This window comes from Arvicanthis niloticus, chromosome 5 (genome assembly GCF_011762505.2).
Source record: "Arvicanthis niloticus isolate mArvNil1 chromosome 5, mArvNil1.pat.X, whole genome shotgun sequence".
NCBI classification, from domain to species: domain Eukaryota; kingdom Metazoa; phylum Chordata; class Mammalia; order Rodentia; family Muridae; genus Arvicanthis; species Arvicanthis niloticus.
In genome coordinates, this window is record NC_047662.1 from 12,358,475 (window position 1) to 12,371,590 (window position 13,116).

At 45.8% G+C, this 13,116-nt stretch overlaps 1 protein-coding gene and 1 pseudogene across 3 annotated transcripts in view; both read left to right on the forward strand.

Annotated features, from left to right (window-relative positions):
* Positions 1–13,116, forward strand: part of Kazn (kazrin, periplakin interacting protein) — a 977,884-nt gene that overhangs the window by 540,632 nt on the left and 424,136 nt on the right. The window lies entirely within an intron of this gene.
* LOC117708392 (large ribosomal subunit protein eL31 pseudogene) lies at positions 851–1,250 on the forward strand (annotated as a pseudogene).

The window sequence follows — 13,116 nt, forward strand, 5'->3', positions numbered from 1 at the left end:
GATAATTCCCCAACTGATGCTCTTTTCTCAGGTGATGCTTGGCTGTGTCTAGCTCTGGTGTCATCTCAACTTCCTCTTGGCCATGTGCAGGGATGATCCCCAACCCATTCACTCCTTTATCGTCATCGCCTTTCTGCAGGACAATGCCACTGAATCCACCCAAAGACACTCAATAGGCCCATTGTCATTATTATTATTATTATTATTATTATTATTATTATTATTATTATTATAAGTACTGGAAAACTATGGTACCAGATTTGCCACATAAAGTCTCAGGCAACAGACTGTGACACTTGGGAGCAACTGTGGACACAGTATTCCCTTCCACATTTCTAACATACTTGAACTTTAACATGTCCCAAATTGCCTGTTAAAAGTCAAGAGTGGGTATTTGTGACCAGACAGAATTTAGACTACTCAAAACAAGGGTAAGCTGCTTTCCTTCTGTGGACCTGAACCAAAAGCACAGAACAGGGTAACGGTGCAAATGAAATGACCTCTAAATATTTTCCCAAGAAAACTAATAGAAGTTCTTTAGAACAGTCAAGAAAACCATTCACTAGCTAGTACTAGAGAAGCCAGGGACTCTTACCTGGATCAAAGTAGAGTTGTGAGGTATATAAGCCTTCTTGGATTGACCCAGGAGACAGAATGTGACCATTATCCCAACCTGAACAAAGTCACAAGTAGTATGCTATTTATTTTTAAAACTAGACCTCATGTAGCTCAGGCTGGACTCAGCTACATGCAGCTGAGGATAGCCTTTAAAGTTCTGATCCTCCTGCCTCCACCTCCCAAGTGCTAGGATTAGAAGTGTGAACCAGCTTTCCAACTTGGGCCCAGGAGAATGGCTCCTACAAAGAAGGGTGGCAGGAAGAAGGGCCATCCTGCCATCAACAAGGTGGTGACCTGAGAATACACTATCGACATTCACAAGCGCATCCATGGAGTGGGCTTCAAGTAGCGTGCTCCTCGGGCACTCAAAGAAATTAGCAAGCTTTCCAGGAAGGGAATGGGGACTCTAGTTGTGTGCATTGACACCAGGCTCAATAAAGCCGTCTGGGCCAAGGGAATAAGGAATGTTCCATATCGCATTCCAGTACGCTTGTCCAGAAAACAATGAGGATGAGGAGTCACCAAACAAGCTCTACACGTTGGTAACTTACGTGCCTGTTACCACGTTCAAAAATCTACAGACGCTCACTGTGGATGAGAACAAACCTGCTGAATGTCAAATAAAGATGTAGAACTGCCAAAAAAAAAAAAAAAAGTGTGAACCATCAGGCCTGATTTATGCAGCACTGAGAATCGAACCCAGAACGTCTTGAATTCTAGACCAGAACCTTACCAACTGAGTTGTAGCCAGAGCACTGAGAAGTTGGCCTTAATAGTGACATTAGCACCTACACAAAGTGATGGTTTTCTCCTTCTGGTTCAGTGCACTTGGGATGGATTTGAAGCTCTTCATACCTTAAGGTCCTTCTACTCTTCCTTTGCTTAGATTCTGTGTGGAAAGGAAAACATAAACCTTGCAAGGAGGCTGGGGATGGCATATGAGGCCCAAGGGCTACGTGCTTTTTGGTGTTTTTAGACCTGCTTTCACACTTTGGGAAAGGGATAAATAACTGCCAGATGTGTTTCCCCAAGTACCAATCCCAACTGGGGTGATACAGGTAGTGACTCTCCACACTGGGATGGAAAGATGGAAATGCTCGAGTCTAGACTCAGGTGGCTCCGATGTGAGCAACATAGACCATCCTCCCTTTATCCGCACTAGGAGAAGTTGGCCACTCTACTTTTTCTCAACCTTTCTGGTTCTTTGTCCCTTCCAGATCCCAGCATCAGACAAACTCGATGCGCCCCAACTGTGAGATACAGGAGGGAGGGAACATACCTCCCGTGTTCTCTGTCATATCCCCCTAGTACTGGCAAGGTGTCTGTCATATAGAAGATTCTCAGTAAACATGTAGGAAGGAAAGAAAAAGGAAGGGAGGGAGGGAGGGAGGGAGGAAGGGAGGGAGGGAAGAAAGAAGGAAGGAAGGCAGGGAGAGAGGGAGGGAGGGATGGAGGAAGGAAGGAAGGAAGGAAGGAAGGAAGGAAGGAAGGAAGGAAGGAAGGAGAGAGAACAGGGAAGCAGGCAGGCTGGAAAGGTTTCCTAGTAGAAAGAAATGCACCACAGGACTCCAATTTACACTGCCAATAACTATAGAGCTTGAATTTGACAGAGTTTGTCAAATCAAGGCCTCCTCATCCTGTCCAGCCAGTATAAAGCCACACTCCCATGTCACCCATCAGCACTGTCTAATAGAACATTCACTGTGATCCTGTTTTATGTCTGTTCCATTGGCATTATCCATTAGCACAGTGGCCCTCAACCTTCCAAATGCTGCAACCCTTTAATACAGTTCCTCAGGATGTGGTGACCCCCACCCATAAAAGTATTTTTGTTGTCACTTCATAGCTGTGATTTTCCTGCTGTAATGAATCATAATGTGAATAGCTGATCTGCTGGACATCTTATATGTGACCCCTGTGAAAGGGTCATTCAACACCAACAAAGGGGTTGTGACCCCCAGTTTGATAATCACTGTATTAGCATGAGATGCTCCATTATAGGCTTGTGTCACATAGTTGTGTGTAAGGGTGCTAGTCAGAAATCTGTCATTGCAGCCGCTAGTCAGCTTAGAAAAGGGTCACGTTTGTCATGGCTCACAGTTTAGGAAACTCTAGCCATAACTAAATGACCTTCTTGTTTGCAGTGTGTAGTGGCCCAACACAGTCATGGTGAGGAAATTGGCTCATGCCAAGCAAGAAATAAAAGAGGAAGTCAACAGGGGTTGGTCAGTAATGTGCTTGCTATGCAGGCCCAAGGGCCTGAGTCTGACCCCCAGAACCTGTGTTAAAAAACTGAGCATGGTGTCACTTATAATTCCAGTACTGGAGAGGTAGAGACAGACAGCTGGGGCTTCCTAGCCAACCAGCCCAGCTGACCCAGTGAGTTCCAGGTACAAGTGAAAGATTCTGTCTCAAAACCTGAAGTGGACAGAGTCCTGAGGAACCACACTTGAGGTTGACCTCTGGCCTCCACAGACATGTGGACATGGGTACTCCCTTGAAAGGCACCTACATATACCTGAACACACTCATGAATACGCACATACACACAATAAAAAGAGAGAGAAAGAATAAGAGGGTCTGGGTCCCACGGTACCTTCAAAGGCACATCCCCAGTGACATAGGACCTTGCCCCTAGACCATGCCTCCTAAGACTCCACCATCTTTCAGTAGTGCCACAAGCTAAGTATTTAATGAGGAGCCTTTAAGGGACATTCAAGGCCCAACTACAGCACTGTGGAAATGAACGGTAAACTTTACTCAATTTTAAGTCTTATAGACTCAAATGTATGGGCCAGTTATGGCGGTGTATGCATGTAATCCCAGCACTCAAAAGGAGAGGCAGGAGAATTGCAAGTTCAAGGCTAGTCTGGACTCCATAGTGGATTCAAAGTCAGCTTGGGCCACATTACTACTAGATCTTGTCTCAAAAACTAAAGACATCGAAATATCTATCCATCTGTGTGCTCCTTGAGTGCTATCTTAGTCAGGGTTTCTATTCCTGCACGAAACATCATGACCAAGAAGCAAGTTGGGGAGGAAGGGGTTTATTCAGCTTACACTTCTACATTGCTGTTCATCACCAAAGGAAGTCAGGACTGGAACTCAAGCAGGTCAGAAAGCAGGAGCTGATGCAGAGGCTATGGAGGGGTGCTGCTTATTGGATTGCTTCCCCTGGCTTGCTCAGCTTGCTTTCTTATAGAACCCAGGACTACCAGCCCAGGGATGGCACCACCCACAATGGGCTCTTTCCCCTTGATCACTAATTGAGAAAATGCCTTACAGCTGGATCTCGTGGAGGCATTTCCTCAATAGAGGCTCCTTTCTCTGTGATAACTCCAGCTTGTGTCACGTTGCCACACAAAGTCAATCGGTACAAGTGCCATCTTGGGTACACAGTCTAATCTGGTAGTGTGCTCTGGAGCTGTTATCTTACCCATGCAGGAATCCAGTTCCCCATTTAGTCCATGTGGACACACCTGCCACTTGCCTAGTAAGCTTCAGATATTCATCAAATTCCTAATTTCAGTTTCTAAAAAAAAAAAAAAAAAAGAAAAGAAAAGCAAAGCCAAAACAAAACAACAACAAAAAACCTCATGTAATTTTTTTGAGATTTGCTTTTACTTTATATGCATGAGTATTTCCCTACATGTGTGTATGTGTGTGTGTCTTTTGAACATCACATCAACAATGAACATCTAGGGATAGTCCAGAGACCTAGAAATTTTTAATTTCTATCTAGACACAGGTGTGGCCAACCTACTACTCCATCTGGGTGATACAGGTCTTAAGGTAGCTATGAATGTGGCCTAACGTGTTTATAGGTGACAACGCAGTACTACAGTATCAAAAGATCGGACAGCCCTGATGAAGTCAGCTGTCTGCTCAGTTAGTACATTTGAAAACTTACTCTTTTTTTTCTTGTTTAAAGGTCAGCTTAAGGGGGATCTTAGGATATATCCCAGTGAGAAAACTTTTGCCGAATATTCACAAAACTGCTTGTTTCCTTCCAGTATCACAAAATAGCAATACTGTTTTTATTTGATTCAGTTTGATTTTCTGAACATAAGCACAACACCAAAGACCATAAAGAATACTACCAGGACCGTGGCCTGGGAAGAAGTAAATGTCATGATAATGGAACCTGGTGCTCTGAGACACTGAGGTTTCCTGGAAGGCTGAACGGAAGAGAACTTCTCATTTTACAAAAAGAAAGAAAGAAAGAAACTTAACAAACTGAACACTCGTAAGATGATTCTCCTTCCTGCTCACCACTAGAACAGCACCTGCCATCCCGTGTGACAGAACAGTCTACCCACTTCACACAAGCTTGTCCTAAAGACTCCAAGGTGCCCCCTGCTGACCAGGAATTTATCCTTTGGTTGATGCAGTAGGGAAGAGGAGTTCTCTGGGCATAGCTCTTTCCTGAGCCTTAGATGATTGTCTTAATATTTTAACAAGCAAAGACTATGCTAGTGCCTAGTCTACTCACTATACCTAAAATCACTTGGAAAAATAAAGTCTCAATTAAATAATGGCCTTTACCAGGTTTGTCTGTAGCCATGTCTGTGAGGGATTATCATGATTGTTAATATATGTAGGAACGCACCGTTCACTGTGGGCGGCACTATTCCCTAGGGCACCCGCAGTCCTTCAGATGATCCTGGGCTGTGTAAGAAAGCCAGAGAACCAGGAGCCTGTGAACATGAACCAGAGAGCAAAGCTAGTAAGCAGTTCTTCCATTCTTTCTGCTTTGAATTCCCATTTGGGTTTCTGCCCCAACTTCCTTCAAAGAGTCAGAATGTTTCTACCACAGCACCAGAAAACAAACTGAGAGAGCTGTGAATGAACAGACTGAGTCACTGTAATGTTAACCATTGCATCAAACCCCACTCCCATGCCCTTCCTCATCTGAGACATCAGCTCTTCCCTGTCGTTCTCTTGCTCTGCACAACTGCAAGGACTGCAGCTGACATATGACTTCACCAAGTCAATATAAATGATGTAGAAGAACAATGTGCACGGAGCTCCTGGTGAGCCACTGACAAAGGATGAGCTGGCAGAGTCGATCCAGGCAGCATTGCCAAAGAGGATGCTGAGAAAAGACAGTGGATGCTCAGAGTAACACGGAGTCCTAGACTAGACCTTGGGACAATAGAGGGACATTTACAGGGTAAAGAAAAAGAGGAACTCTGAATAAAGTCTGTTACTTAATTAATAGTAACACTCATGTTAATGTCTTTTTTTTTTTTTGACATATAGAAGTGTTGGGGAAACTGAATTAAAAATTAGATGGGAATTCGCCATATTATATCACCACTGCAACTTTGGGATGAGTCTAAAATTACCACCCAATAAAGAAGATGACTGAGTATGAACAGGGAGACCCGAGACTTGGTTTATAAAGTCCCCAGAGAGACGTTTGTGAGACGTGCTTATTTGCACGAAGTGCATCGGGTGTGATGGAAGGTCGGAGGGCAGGTTTGAGCCTGATGGGGGAGAATGTCAGCTTTTATTTGAAAACCCTCATTTGACTTACTTTTGTGTTGGTTCTAAGAATTAACACCCCGTAGCCATTAGAACCATCACATTTTGTTAAACATAAAATAATTCATTTACAGAATTTCCCTTTTATTTTTCAAGGTGGGGTCTAGCTTTACTCATACAGATGTTGCTAGTTTTAACCCCACTTGCCGATGAGATGAATGCATTTAAGACAAATGACTTTGTGTGTGTGTGTGTGTGTGTGTCCATTTCAAGGCACACATGTACACATGTGGAGGTCAGAGGATAACCTCACTGGGTCACTTCTCTCATTCCAGCCTTACATAGGTTCTAGGGCTCAAGCTCAGGTCACCAGGCTTGTGCAGCAATTGTCTTTACCCACTGAGTCATCTTGATGGCCCCATAACTGCATATCAACTCATCACTCATCACCTAACTGCATATCAACTCATCGCTTTTGAGTCTCAGTGACAATTAGATGAGTGGATCCTCACCCATCCCTGGTGTGTCTATCTTCCCCTGACCCTTCTGTCTCTGTGGGACTTTCCACAGCACGGGACAGAGAGGTCCAAAGAAGACTAATGCACTTTTATGTATAATAGAGGTATCTACTGATTGTGGAAGAGTGACTAAGTAAAAATATGATGTCAATTTACTTTATTAGCCCCTAGAGACCTTCAGCAAGCTACCTGGATTGCGTCTATACTTTGGTTTTGTGTTGGCTTTTTAGGAGACCATATGTTGATACTGCTTTTTAAGGTAAATGCCGAAAGGTCTGACTTGCATGCTGGGTGCCAGTGCTGTTGAGTGGTGCGCACTGTCATCTTCTTTCCAAATGACACATGCACACACACACACACAAACACACACACACACACACAAATACACACCATTTGTCGTTCTGTAGATAGAAAGGCTGAACCCAAATGGACTGTGCAGGTGAAGGACTGTGAATACTAGTGTCCACCCACACTGGCCACAGGGAGAGCTCTTGGGCTGGATGGTTGGACCATGGGAACAAAAAGGAGAGAGAGAGAGAGAGAGAGAGAGAGAGAGAGAGAGAGAGAGAGATCCCTCCCTTCCAAGGAAACAGTCATACAGAAACCTCAGACCACTCTGCTTTTCTGATGTTTTCTGATGTTCCTCAATCCCTTTCCACATTATTTTTTGAGACAGACTCCCTCACAGTACCTGGAACTAATGACCATGCCAGCCTAGCCCACCATCTAACTCCAAGCATCTTCCAGTCTCTGCCCTCCAGTTTGCGGATCATAAGAACAATCCACTCACTGAACCCAGCCTCCAGTGCCAGGATCATAAGGGGTCATAAGTACAAGCTACTGCTGCACCCAGACTTTTCATGTGGAAGCTGGGGATTGAACTCAAGTTCTTAGTCTTGTACAGTGAGAATTTTTATCAAAGAAACCATCTCCCCCCCTGTATTTGCTTGGTTCATTTGTTTGTTTGTTCATTTATTTGCTTGTTTGTTTGTGCTGGTTGTGTTCGGTTGTATCCTAGGTGTCTAGGCGATGCTGCCTCTGGTTTCAGGCCTTCCAGGCAATGTCAGCAGTGGGCTCCCTCGAATGGCATGAATCTCAAGCTAGACTAGTCATTGGGTTGCCCACTCTCCCTGCCCCCCCCCCAATTTCTGCACCACGTTTACCACGCACACCTCGTAGGCAGGATAAATTGTAGGTCAAAGGTTTTGAGACTGGATTGGTGTCCCACTCCCTCCACTGGGAGTCCTTCCTGGTTATAGGAGATGACCAAGACCCGTTCAGGCCCCCTGTCCCTCCTCACTCTGTATATGTTTTTAACACTGAGAAATCATTCAAGTTAAGGCTGTAGTTTGTATACTCCTATGAGTAGCAGAAAAATATTAAAAATAGTCAAAACACACATGGACTCCTGCCACTTTGGAAAAGAAATTTGCTCTGTGTTAATAAAGGGGATACCCAAACACGCTCTCTTTGTCGTCAGTGGATTACAGTGACTGTCTCAATTAGTTTCCTATGCTCTGATAAAACACCATGCCCCAAAAGCAACTTAGGGGAGAAAGAGTTCATCTCATTTACATTTCTTCATCACAGTCCATCACCAAAGGAAGTCAGGGCAGGAACTCAAGGCAGGAACCTGGAGGCAGAATCTGAAGTAGAGGCCATAAAGGAATGCTGCTTACTGCCTTGCTCCTCATGGTTTGCTCGGCCTGCTCTCATACCACCTAGAGCCACTGGCATAGAGATGGCACCACCTAGTGTGACCTAGGCTCCTCCCACATCAGTCACTGATAAAGAAAATGTTCCACAGGCTAATCTGGTGGAGGCATCTTAATTGAGGTGCCTTCTGCCAAAATGACAGTAGCGGTGTCAAGTTGACATAAAATGGTGCAGTTCATCAAGGCACATGGGTTTACTTGACAGGAAGGTCTGGGTTCAAATTAAAGTGTGGGGGAAGGTGTTCTTTCCCATCTCCACTCTCTAGAGCCATGTGACTCATGAGCTCTAACAAGGCGCCTATCACATGTAACGCCCTCCCAAGAAGCCACGCTGTTCGCAAGTGTAGGCAGCTGACCCAGACAAGGTTGTGTGTAGCCTCCTCCTTCTTCAAAGGGAGCGTTACAATGTAGGATCTACCGCCTGCCGATATTCCTACAAATTCTTGAGCTTTCTTCCATGAGACGATAAAGTTGAAGCCCACTATCTATCTTACACGTCTGCTGCCCCCAAGGACAAACGAAACAGCTACAAATTAAGCAAGTTTTCCAAATGGCAAAGACAGAATGTATTCCCAGTGTGATTTATGAGATGGGTGAGTGAAAATGAGCCTTCTTTCAATGGTGGTGATTTGTGGATATGCAGTCAGTCAGCTCTTTCCTGGGACGTATGAGATGTGCCCCTCCCCCACATAATCATAAGGATCTAGGCAAGTTCAACCTCAAAGAGAGGACAGAAGTCTTCGGTTTGTGTTTCTCAGAAAGATCAGTATTATGAACAGGCACCTGGCTCTGTCTTGCTCTCCGTTTCTGCTGATGAGTCGGGGGACACTAAGCTCCCCACTAGACCCTCCCCACACCTCATTCTGGAAGAGGGTTTGGATATAAGTGAGATCAGTTTAGACAGCGCTTTTGGAGAAGACGTGCTGGTTATCTGAGACAAAGCTCTCTGCTCTCCGAGACCAGAGCTTCACGCTCTTATGTGTGTCTCTGTTTCCAGCCTGTGAGTTATGAATTCTAATCTCTTCTGATCCTTTCTTTTTTTCATGAGAAAAAAAAAAGTATGTGCTGAAAGGTTAGAAAACCTTCCAGTCTCATCTTTACAGATGGCCCCTGCCATTGCCCAGAGCGATTTCGGCTGATGACAAAGCAGTAAACTGAAGTGATGGTCGTCTGCCATGGCAGCCCCCCAAAATCAGAGGCAGAGGCCATCGAGGTCATTACTGCCTCCCCAGCTCATTACAGAGTATTGTGTCCCCAGTGCAAGAATTGGCAGGGTTTTGAGGAGGAGCTAACACAATGAGCTCTTGGGATGAGCTTTATCGGGAAATCGAGCCTCGAAGCCATGGGGCATGATCCCACCTTGAAGTGGGAGAGCCTTAGAATGGAGCAAAGCAGAAGCCGCATTTTAAGAAGGCCTCACATTTAAGACAGGCCTTGACAGGAGCAGGTCAAGAGCTCCCCTTAAGTCCCTAGCAAGGCTGAATTAGGAGAGAGAGTCCCATGTGTATATGGCATGATGGAGGTTCTAAAGAACAAGACAGATCCGTCCGTTGTGGTGTGGGTTGGGACTAAGGAGGTCTTTAGATCTTTAGAAGTTTCCAGAGGGGTGAGGCTAGCCCAGGGCATTGGGTTGGACCATAAAGTTACTTTGCAGCCACACAAGGCACAGCAGGTTTCTTATCAACTCTCTATCCCAGAGAAAGAGAGCTACAAAGGGAGGAAGGGATAGATTGAAAGAGGGAAGAAGGGAGGGAGGGAGGGAGGGAGGGAGGGAGGGAGGGAGGGAGGGAGGGAGGGTCAGTCCATGTTCTAACAGTTCAATCCAGGTCTCATGAACATATTTCTGAAGGTAACAAGTGTGTGGTCTGTATCTGAGATATTCACCCAGAGGCTTGCATAAACTCTATAATAATCTACCAATGTACACAAACACGTGCTCACCATGAAGACCCAGGTTATGTCACACAGCCATTGCAAGCTCCATTGCAAACCTCCTTTAGAAGACGGGAGTGGGGCTAGTCACATGTACACTTTGTATTTCAAGAACCCAGGCTATCCAACACAAACAAATCCCTGTCCTTTTACCTCCTTCTCAACTTCAGTGTTGGCAGCTTGGAAGGTCAGACCAGCAATGAAGTCAATGAAGACCAAGGTCTCATATGCATGCACGACTGAAGGGGGCGCTACTTGTGGCATCCACAGTACTGCGTTGCTAGGATTGCCCAGCTCTGAGTGGCAGGAACAAAGATCAGCATAGGTGGAGGCAGGGGTAGGGGCACCCTGATGATTGATCTTGACCGTAAACTTGTTTGTGTTGAGAGATTGGTGAGGTACACCTCAGGAGGTGTCCATGAGGGAGTTTCCAAAGACAATAAGATCATCAGGGCTCTAAGCTAATCAATAGTTTCTTTGATTGATGGATTGGGAAGGGGTGGAACTGGGGAAGGTGGAGCCTGTCGGAAGAAGTCACAGGAACATATCTGTGGGTACTAGATCTTGCCCTGACCCCTTCCTGTTACTGCGCCACTCTGCTTCCTGTCTGCCTAGAGGCCAGACGTGTTGGCCACCCTACCCTTCTGACCACAATGAACTAAACCATCTGACACCATGAGCCAAGCAAACCTTTGTCATCCCGAGCAATTTTATATTACGTGTTTTGTCAGGATGACACAAAAGAAACATACTTACGGTGCAGTCAGCTTCCTGCTACTATAACAAAATACCTGAGGTCGTTAAGTTATAATGATAAAAGGTTCATTTTGGCTCACAGCTCAGAAGTTTCCAGTTTGTGATCAGGTGGCTCGTTTCCTTTGCAGTAATAGAGCTTGTATTAGAGCAAAGCCATGGATACCAGAAGCCAGAGAGCAAAAGGAAAATCAAACATTCAGGAGGCCCCAAAAATCAACTCTTGGGATATGTAATCAGTGATCTACAGCACCCTCGCTAGTCCCACCTCCAAAAGGTGCTGTCCCTTCCCAATAGTACCACCACAGGGACTAAGACTTTAACACACGGACTCTGGAATCACATGTCTCCAAACCACAGTGCCTACTTACAAAATGTTTCATGTATCATGTATCATCGGCCAGCTGATGAGGAGTGGGAACTTGTAGCTGGCTGGGTGACCTTGGGCCATCCTCGACATTTCTAAGCCACACTTATTCATCTTTAATTGAGCTCCACGGCCTGTGTCTCACTGCCCTTTCCCAAGCGCTTTGTCACAAACAACGTGAGTGAATGTCTTCACAAGGAAGTTGTCACCTGCACTGTGGGCACGTCCCAGAAGCGTTTGAAGCCTTGCAGTCATGAACAAACAATCCAGGGATGGCAGCAGAAGCCTTTCAAAGGCTACCTCAGGAACCAGAGTTGGCTCAGTCAGCAAAGGGCTTTCCATGCAAGTGTGAAGGCCTGGACTTGACCCTCAGAAGCCATGGGAAAAGAAAATCAAGCATAGAACTACACACACTGAGGGAAGCAGACACCTGTGGATCCCTGGGGCTTCCTGTCCAGCCAGCCTAACCTAACTGGAGAGCCCCAGAAGGACAACTCAAACAAACAAAACAAAGAGGAGGGGTATCAACCAGTGATCTACAGCACCCTCACTAGTCCCACCTCCAAAAGGTGCTGTTCCTTCCCAATACTACCACCACTGGTTGGTAATGTCCTCTGGCCTCCGTGTGCACACACGCAAACACACGTGAGTCTACATCAAAGAATATTGGGTTTTTTTTTCTTGTTGCGTTGAGTAATGTTTGAAATGGACTTTTCTAGAAAGACACAAGATGTTTGCCAAACTCCTCTTAAACCTTCAAGATTTTGCCTTAACATGAGGTCCTGACAGTCTTCTGCAGTGCTCTCCTGCCCCTGCCCCTGCCCCTGCCCCTGCCCCTGCCCCTGCCCCTGCCCCTGCCCCTGCCCCTGCCCCTGCCCCTGCCCCTGCCCCTGCCCCTGCCCCTGCCCCTGCCCCTGCCCCTGCCCCTGCCCCTGCTCTGCAGTAACTATAATATGGCATTTTCTCCTGACCTGTATACCTTTAAGATTAGCTACTCCCGAAGTGAACCAGGCATGTAGGATGGACCAGTCCCTCGTCTTCCTCTCATGCATTCAGTGCTTCACTGCTATGCTTGGGAAATTATCCCATCTCATTAAAAAGTGACCTCTACTGGGTATGGCAGCATGTGTCTTTCATCCCAGCACTCCAGAGGCAGAGACAGCCAGATCTCTGAGTTTGAGGCCAGAATGGTCTGCAGAGCAAGGTACCAGGTCAGTCAGGACTGCATAGAGAAACCCTGTCTTGAAAAGCGCAAAGCAAACCAAACCAAGCGACCTCCATTCCATGAACAGGGTCCTCTTTCACGTCTAATAGGGCTGCTGCCCCCGCACCAGTCAGCTGTGGAAACTACCTCACCCTTACAGCATTGATTTGGTAGTAAACAAATCAAATCACAAGATTATGTCAGGTCATGTGACACTCATTTCCCTCTTAGGGTGAGCACCATCCACTGGCCCAATATCAGGTCCTCCGATGCTCCTTTACTCTGAGAGTCTCTCACATTAGCTGTGAGAAAATCAAGAGTTGCATCGATGACTCCTGAGAGTGATAAATCAAATATGGAATCTGATTATGAGCTGGCCAGTTAAATGAAAGGACAGCCCAGGCATCACTAATAAGACAATTAATTGTAAGTCTCTGCCCATCTCCATACATTTGGTTGCCTATTAAGGTAATGAATCAGTTCTCCAGGAATGGGTCTGAAAACACACGCAATCAGACTCAG